This window comes from Sapajus apella, unplaced genomic scaffold (genome assembly GCF_009761245.1).
Source record: "Sapajus apella isolate SASKATOON/1434 unplaced genomic scaffold, GSC_monkey_1.0 scaffold94, whole genome shotgun sequence".
Lineage (NCBI taxonomy): Eukaryota > Metazoa > Chordata > Mammalia > Primates > Cebidae > Sapajus > Sapajus apella.
In genome coordinates this window covers 2,305,361-2,315,125 of record NW_022437034.1, presented here as the reverse complement: position 1 = coordinate 2,315,125, position 9,765 = coordinate 2,305,361, and positions in this window count along the sequence as shown.

The following is a 9,765-nucleotide window of genomic DNA, read 5'->3' as shown; positions in this document are numbered from 1 at the left end:
TCACCTGGAACCTCGGGCTCTCCCTGCTCAGTGGGGACCAGGGAGGCAGGACTTCAGGAGGTTAGTGAAGAGCTCGGGCCAGGGTTTCTGTGCTTCCTGTCCAGTGCCCCCAGCCCCCAGGTGCACAGCTCTTGTATGAAAAACAAAAACAATGCCCCTCATCTGGGTAGTGCTTTAACCTTGCCAGTGTGAAAATAAAAATCACAGTAGTTATGACTTGCCAAGTCCTGACTGTGAGCCAGGACTTCACATACTTTACCACTAATCCTCACAGCCTATCGGATAGATATTACAATGCCATTTGGCCATGGAGGAAACTGAGGCATAGAGAGATGAGGTAACTTGGCCAAGGCCCCAGAGCTGGGAAAGTCCTTCTAGCTCGGGAGTACTTACTTGTATTCCCCGTCTCTGCCATGTAACGAGCATCCTCACCCCTTGTCCAGTTACACACAGGGACCTGTGAGAGAGACAGAGTTGGCATCTGCATGCCCTGTGACACATGGGGAAACTGAGGCACCTGCCCTTAAGTCCCCCAGCAGGCTGAGAGCAGAGCCAAGACAACAGCGTGAGCTTCCTTGGCCCCTGAGGCACCCCTCCTCCCACACATGTGTGAAGGGTGGAGTTATGTTGTTCCCATGGAAACCTGACAGTCATCACAGAAGCCAAGGGCTTAAAACGAAACTGGTACAGTTCCAGGGCTGGCCTCACAGACGTCTGCTTTAGGAGTCCCTCAATGAGACCCACAACTCATGGGGTGCACAGCACTCTAGAGTTTACAAAGCCCTTTCTCATTTATCATGAAATTCCATCCAACAAGTGGGCAGGGATTATTTCACCCATTTCACAAATAAGGAGCCTGAGGCTCCAGTTAGTGACAGGTGACCCATCATGAGGCTGGCATATATCTGAACATCCTTGGTCCAAGAGGTGCTATTGAACTGGGGGAAGGGCCAGGCCTCGGGTGTAGCCGGGCCCTCTGAGTTAGGGCTGACGCCAGGACCTGAATGGAATGAGGTGTGCAGGGAGCCCCAGGAAGCCGTGGTTGAGAGGCCACCGCCAGGTCTCTCTCCCAGGGCACTAATTGGGGCTGACTGGGTCAAGGGGCCCTGATATCCCACCGGAGCTGGTGTCTGGAGCCAGGCAGGGGGGTGAACAGCCTTTGTCTCCTTTTTTGTTCGTTTGACCTCAGAGCAGAGGCCTGCATGAGGTTGCCCTGGGGGACCTGGAATCTGAGCTAATGAGGTGACTTCCCAACCCAACCAGATAGCTGGGGCTGCAGCAACATCAGTAGTGAGGGGCAGGTAGCCTGGGACCTCCTCTGAGCCTAACAGCCTGGGTCCCCTGTGGGTTACAAGCATCCAACAAGTGCCCTTGTGTGCTGTGAATGAGTACACTGGACAACAGGTATAAACAGGGACCGTCCAGAACACTGAGAGGCAAGGTCATCCCATCTACCATCAGCATCCTCATCTCCATCTAAAAGACAAGCCAAGGATCACAGAGACTGCCACTTCCCCAGGGACACAGCTGGGCAGAGGCAAGTCTCAGATCCAAATCAGACCAGACGCCAGTTCTTGCTCCTGTCCCGCCCGTGGCAGACCCTCCACCCTCCACTTGCCGTGGTAATAATATCTCTCATTGATCAAGCACTCACCCCAGGCCAGAGTGTGCTAAGCGCTTTACATGAATTATCTCATTAAATTCTCATAATCAGCCTAAAATAAAGGGACTATTATCGCGTTTTTAGAGATGAAGAAATGGGGAACAGAAAGGCTAAGCAATTTGCCCAGAGTCACATAGATAGGGATGTGTCAGACAGTCCAAGAGGTCTTAGGTCAGTCCAGCTGGGAAACATGCCGGCTACCAGATGGGGGACAGGGGGTGAGACATGGAGGTATGCTAATCCTGGAGGACTTTCTAAAGAAGGTGGCTGCTGTCTAAAGGAGGGGCTGGTATGGAAGATCACAGCACAGCCTCCCAGCTCTGCCAATTCTCTCCTCCCATCACTCCCAGACCTCCAGCAGCTTGCAGAAGAATGTGTGTTCCAGGTTTGGCATCCAAACCTGGTGGGTCTAGATCCTGGGTTTCTATGGCAACCGTATCCTTAATAGCATCCAATAAGGACATTATTTGGCTGCAGTTAAGCATACACGATCTTTTGATTACTGCCGAAGGTATCAAGAGGCAGCCCTCCCTGTCTCCAAGGGCCCCTACCCTTCCTTGGAAAAACAGATGCTACCCTCCCATAAAAGTGGGGGTATAGAAAGAGGGGGAAAGTGCTCACACAAGAGAGGGGGAAATGGGCAAAAAAAAAAAAAAAATCAATGTTTGCATTAATGGAGTTGCCCGTTCAGCGTTTCTCCGCTTTTATAGATTTAGATAACATGCTCATCAGGGATATCTTCATTTCCCAGAGCAAAGAAATTAATTACTCACTAATGGTGCAATTCAGAAATTAATTTGTGCTACCGTCTCAAATATGTCGTCATTAATCAATTGCGAGCGCGGGCCTGGCAGGGGAAAGGTGTCCACCGGGGTCCGAGGCTCTCGGGGCTCAGTTCATCCTATAATATTAGATGGATATTTCCAGAGGCTCAACTTGGGCCACTCGAAACCAGGGGCCAGGGGGTACAGGCCCGAAAGAGGATTCCAAGGATGCTGTGGGAAGAACGTTAGACTGCGAGTTGGACGACTCAAAATCTAGAGGTGACTTTGGACAAGTCCCTCTGGGAATCAATTGTCTCATCTATACCAAGAAGGGCTGGATTTGAGCGGTGCTTCTCAGACCTCCTCTCACTGCGGAGTTTGTTCTGTAAGCAGCTTGCAGCATTCCAGCATGCAACATGCGTGGGCAGGAGCAGGAGTGGGGTCCCGGGGCCCCTGGGCTCTGACCTCCCCCTTCTGGTTATGGTCCCCAGGGCTCTGCAGAGCACCACTGGGCACTCTTGGGGAGAGGGTGTCAGAGGTTTTGTCATTCAGGGAAGTGTCCTCTGCTTCCTTTCCTCTTCCAAACCCTGTTCAGCTCCAGCACAAGCTCTCAGTTCTGGATGGGCAGCACCAAGAAGGCTGCCCTTCCATGCTGGAAACACGGCCTGGTACACTGTAAGCATTCAATACGTGCTTATTGTATGAGTAATGGTTTGACTTTAAACCACTAGGATGGGGAGGGCTGGCCAGGCGGGCGGTGCCACGTGAAAACAGGGAGCCATGAGTTTGGCTCATAGGGAGGGGCTGGCAGAGGGTGGCAGGGCCCTCGGGATGAAGGTCAGAAAAGGTCAGATGGGAATGACAGGTGTTAGGCACGCGGGACGGTGCTGGAACAGGAACACAGTGGCAGGGGCTGCTTGCTGACTCAGCCAGGCATGGCTCTCGGCGCTCATGCACGGAGGCCTCAGTTCATCCTCACCACAGCCCCCCAAGTCCTATTACCACTGTTGCCCCATTCCACAAATGAGAGGGTGCTCAGGGCGTGCAGCTGGGGTTGAAGAGCCACTTTCAAATCCCAGCATCATGGCTGTGAGGCCCATGCCCTCACCCACGACACACTTCACCTTCGTGTCATGACTGGTTTGCAATCAGCTATTTCTCTGTGACCCTTCAGAGACTCTGCAGAGCTTTACTCCCTCACCTGGCTTGGCACTGGGAGGCGGGCAGGGCCCACATCACTCTCCCCATTTGACAGATGAGGAGGTGAGGCTCAGAGAGCCCAAACCAGCATGCACAGAGAGGAGGCTCCTACCCAGGCCTCCTGGAGTCCGACCTTGTCCTGGCAGGGAAGAGCAGGGCAGGGCAAATGGCCTCACGGGTTAGACAGTGGGGCCAGCTCACTGGATGCAAATGCCAAAGCACCCAAACTGTGTGCAGAACCACCCATTAGTCCGGCAGTGTTTCACCAAAGCCACAGGGACCCGTGGGGTCTGAGCTTTCGATGGAGCAACTGCATCATTGTAGAGATGGGGAAACTGAGTCCCATTGTGGGGAAGGGCCAACCAAGGCTTCCTAGCAAAGGAAGACAGGATTCTCTTGGGTGAGACACTGGGAGAGAACTTATCCTATGCAGGATTCATAGCCACTGGGACAGGCGCCTCTCTGCCTTGGTGCCTTAGGAGTGGGTCTTGATAGACACTGGAGGGCAGGCAGGTTGGGCCTCTGGCTCCAGTAAGACCTGAGGATGTGGGATTCATTCAGCATGTGGAAGCAGCAAGTGAGCTGGCCAGGAAATGAAGATCAGAGATGATTTCCCAGGTGATCTGTGGGCCTGAGGAGAAGGAACAAGAAAGATCTGCAGTGGCTGAGGCTGCAGGAGAAAGAGCCGGGTTCCTCTTAGAAGCCAGTATTCCTTGAGCACCTACTATGTGTCAGCCATCTCCATCTGTCACTCCACTTAGTCTTCAGCACCACTCCCACCCACAGTGGAAGAAATGAGGGCCGGAGAGGGCAGGGGCTGGCTCTGAGTCACCCAGTTAGGCACAGGGTTGCAGTGCAGAGGATGCAGGAGCAGCGGAGCGCTGAGAGGAGGGATGGGTTAGAGAAAGAGAGGGGGACTTAACGCCATTTTACTGATGAGAGAATGGAGGCTTACTTGTCCAAGGTCCCACCGGGGCCAGGGGCAGAGCTGGGACCAGGACAGCCCTCCTGGCTGCAAAGCCTATGAGACCCTGCTGCTCCCCCTTCCCTGGGCACAGGGGCCGCTGAGAGTGTCCCTGATGGTGCAGATTCTCACTCTTATTTATGTTGGGTAAGAGTGGCTGTGGGCAGTCAGTGTCGCCAGGGAAACCACACTGAACACTCTTTCTGTAACCCATCCCTCCTCTCAGCTGCTCCACTGCACACTTTCTCACACACACTCATACATACACACTCACACGCATACACTGACACACTTACACATACACTGTCACACATTCACGTGCTCACACACACATACACATACACATTCTCACACACAACACACATACACATACACACACTCACATTCTCATACATATACATTGTCACACACACACTTACACATGCACAAACACACACATTCTCACACACTCACACATACACACACACATTCTCACTCACACACATGCTTACACATACACACATTTTCTCACACACACATTCATGCACATACACATGCACACTCACATTCACACACACACATACACACTATCACACACATACATATACTCACACACACATACACTCACACACTCACATTCTCACACACTCACACACATTCTCACACACACTTTCACATTCTCCCTCACACTCACACACACCAAAAGCTCCCTCCAGCAGGGCCAGAGCATAGGATTCTTGGCCCTCATATGCATAATATGTCATAACCTTGACCCTGGAAACATGGGACAAACATTTATAGGAAGATATGTTTGGGCTCCACATAAAAGAACATTCTAAGAATTAGAATGGTCTCACCATTAAATGTGCTGCCTTGGAAGTATTGAGCAGCCGACCCCTGGAGGGAATGCAAGCTGTTGCCATCCTGCTTGTTAGAGGCATGCAAAAAGGATTCCTGCTCCCAGAGGTGCTGACCTAGAGGTCCTTTCCATATTAGGGCTTTATGATTCTGACTAGGACAGTGGGGTGTGGAAGAAGGTAAGGAACTAGGATGGGGGTTCTAGTCCCAACATTTCTATTCGCTGTGTGACCATAGGCAAGCCACAGACCCACAGAACTTCTTGGAGTCTCAGTTTCTCTGCTAGAAAACCACAAGAATGGATGAACCCATGGGTTTCAAACTATGTCCTATGGATCTCGGGGTTCCCTGGAGCTGCCTCAGAGATGCTGCAGGAGTGACCAGAAGGTGGAGGGAACAGGGCCCCCGCCTATCCCCCAATTCCAAGACACAGCTGTGCAGCTTCCACATAAGACTTCATTTGAACCAAGGGTCCCTGCAGAGAAAGGTATCAAAACCCAGAAAGGATGTGTTGTAAGAATAGCTCTGATGTCTGGACTCGAAATTTCATTTCAGTGATGCTGCTGACCTTCATGAATTAACCTTCATTCATCCCCAGCCTCATTCTGGGTACCACTGGGGACCCAGAGAAATCTGAGCCATGGTCTCTGCCCTCAGTCCCCTGGGGAAGACAAAATCACATGTGATCACAAAGTCTGGTGGTTGTCTTTGAGTGTGGTATAATCTATTACTTAGTTTGCATAAAGTGTCCCACTGCTTCCTGGGAGTAACCTGAGAACTGGTCAACCTTAGCTGGGGCATGGCTGGTGGGGGAAAATCCTTTTCTGTATTCTCTGTGGTGGATGGGGATGACCCCACAGGAAATGAGAACAGGGAACGGAGGGAGGAACACCCACATCAGTGTGCAGGGATGTGAGTAAGGTAATCCTTGGGTATGTCCAGCATAATAAGTGACTTTCCTCTAACGGAGCTGCCACCACTAGGGACAGCTCTCTTCCTGGTAGTACCAGTAGGCTGCAGGGAGAGTTCCGTAGAGTCCAGAGCACACTATATGCAAAAGGATCTGGGCCAGAGAAGGCTTCATTGGTCTACCAGGCACTGCCTTGCAGGTGCACACGCAGGACCTGGAGTTCACCCAGAAATTTCAAGTGTGCAGTGTAACTTGCTAGGGTAGTCCTTGGGGCAGGGGAAATACGCCAACCTCACCACTGACTCTTCTTGCTGCAGACATATTAAGATCAGCTTCTGGAATCAAGGGTGTGCAGCGGTATCAGTGAGCTCCAGGGATTGACAGAAGGGAGAGATCCTTGGGAATTGAAGCTGATATGGTGCAGTCTAGTTATTTATTTCTGCAGAACAAACTACCTCAAATCTTAATGACTTAAGAACAGTAGTTTATTATTATTGTATCTCTCTGTACTGTGGGTCAGTGGCTTGTCTTTTCTCCATGATGTCAGTGGCCTCAGCTGGGATGGCTAATGGCTGGGAGTTGGGACTGGCCAGGCACCTCTCACCACATGGCCTGTCCACATGGCTAGCTTGGGCTCCTTGTCACATGGATGTCTAGGCATAGCCAAAGTTCTAAAATGGCAGCTCCCAGCTCCAAGAAACCAACATGGGAGCTGCCAGTGTTTTTGTTCATTGGCTTGTTTTTTATTTGTTTGTTTGGAGACGGAGTCTCTTCTATCACCCAGGCTAGAGTGCAGTGGCATGATCTCAGCTCACTGCAACCTCTGCCTCCTAGATTCAAGTAATTCTCCTGCCTCAGCCACCTGAGTAGCTGGGATTATAGGTGCCCACCACTACTTCTGGTGAATTCTTGTATTTTTAGTTGAGACAGAGTTTCACCATGTTGGCAAGGTTGGTCTCAAACTCCTGACCTCAGGTGACCCACCCGCCTTGGCCTCCCAAAGTTCTGGGATTACAGACATAAGCCACTGCACCCGGCCTAAGTGTTTTTAAAGATTGGACCTGGAACTAGTGTGTGTTCACTTCTGCTGGCCACCTTGGTCAAAGCAGTCACAGACTAGCTAAGATTCAAGGGCTGGGGAAACACCTCCACCTCTCAATATGTCAAAGACTTTGTGGCTCCATTTAATGCACTGCCAATGATGTGCTAGTGTTCTATTGCTGCTATAACAAATTATCACACATTCAGCAGTTTAAACCACACCTATTTATCACCTCACAGTTCTGTAGGTCAGAAATCTGGGCACGGCACAGCTCAGCTGGTTCTCTGGTCTGGGATTCATAGAACCTAAATCAAGGTGCCATCAGGGCTGTGTTCCTTTCTCAGGGCTCTGGGGAGGAATCTGCTTGTAGACTCATTCATGTGGTGGGCAGAATTCAGTTCCATGCCATTGCAGGATCAAAGTCCCCATTTTTTGGCCATGATTCTGAGCTTCTGAAGGCTGCCTGCATCCTCAGTTCCTGGCCTCTTCCCACATCTTCAAACCAGCAATGCAGGCTCAAGTCCTCCCTGCACCGTGACTCGCTCTGACCTCCTCTTCTGCCTCATCTCTCTGCTCTCCCTTTCCACCACATCTCTCTGACTCTGATGCCCTCCTCTTCTGCTTTTAAGGGCTCATGTGATTATATTTGGGCCACTCAGATAATCCAGGTTAATCTCCCTACTTGAAGGTCAGCTGATTAGTAGCATTAATTTCATCTGCAAAATCCCTTCTTTGCAGCATACCTGGATTCATATTCAACTGAACAGCCAGGGACAGGAATCTTGGGGCAATGTCTCTAGAATCCTGCCTACCATCAATGGCTTCCTAGAGAAGATGGAGCGTGGGCTGAGTTCTGCACAGCAGTGAGACCTGGGTGGCACAGAGGAAAGGAACCCCCAGCAGAAGACACAGCACATGCAAGACATGAAGGCAGGAGTTGTCATGCGCATTGAAGAAGAGTAAGTTCACTGTGACACTGCAGAGAGTCTGAGGAGGGGGCAGGGGGCGAGTGTCAGGGTCCCCAAATGGGTCCACACTGAAGGAGTCAGACTTCAGGGGAGCAGCACTTTGGTTTGGTGATAATTAACTGGGATTTCATGGACCCCTCTGGGAGACACAGTGGGATTCAGGATGCCCTAAAATTTCATAATAAACACTATCCATACATGAATACATGCACTTTTCTAGGGAACTTTCATCATATTCCCCAAAGAACCCATGACCTACAAAAAGAACAGAGCAGTTCTTTAATCTGTCTCACCCTTACCTCTCCACTTAGCCAAATTCCAAGTTAGTAAATCCTAGAAGAATCCTTTTGTGACACAAAATATTCCCCTCAACTTGGATGTTATGAATCTGTAGCCAACAGAATCCCAAGCCACATTTATTTTTCAGGCGTCTTTCCTCCCTCCACAGGGCCCCTAAGAAGGGACAGATGGTTCCACTCATTTTTGGAATTGTGACCTCCCAGGTCTTTCAGGTGCCTGCCTTGGCATAGGAGTGTGAGAATTGGTGGGGCAACCTGCTGTCCTATAGTAGGAAGGATGCATGAGTTCCCCATGGGCTTGGGACACACCCTTGGTGGCAGAGACTAGGTGAGGGCAGGAGAGGAAAGTATAACCAGAGGCCACCCTGAGCAGCATTCTGCACGGCCACCATCAGAGAAGGGGGCAGATGGTGGTCCATGTGGTGCCTCCAAAGGACCAGCAACTGCACTGTCCCAAACACCAGCCTCTGAGAATCTGACGCCCAGGACATCAGCAGAGGTGGGGACCTAAGACTTTTAGCCCCTTTTTCTACTATTCCTCTATCTCCTTGCCCTGACCCTCAAGGAGCCAGCAGGAGGGCAAGAAAGTAGAAATGAAGCAAAAGAACAGATCAATCTTGATCTCCAAGCCGTGAGTCAGACCTGAGCTGAGGGAAAGGAAGGAGTTTTAAATTGAATGTCAGCACAAAGCTCTGAGGCTGGACTGGCCCTGAAATTAAGTTCTAATTACTAAGATGAGGTTCTTTTTATAGCCAACAGTAACCAAGAACTTAGAATCTGTCCAAGATGTTGTGAAGAGACAGGGAAAGAAGGCTTAATAGGAGAATGTTTAAAAGCAGTGATTGGAAAAAATTAAGCCATTGCCTATTTGCATCCCATCAAGTTTAACCACTTCATATTAGTCAGAGTAAGTCCCACTAGCCGCTCTACTAAGCAGCCCTGACATCTCGGTGGCTTTGCACGGTAACGTTGATTTCTTACTCATATGACCCATGTCAGGTGGCTTTCCTGGATGTCTCGCTTCCATGTGGTGACTCAGGGATACAGGTTCCTTTTATCTTGTGGCTCCACCATCTTGCAGCTTCAAAATTATCTTGGCATCACTCAGGGAACGTGGA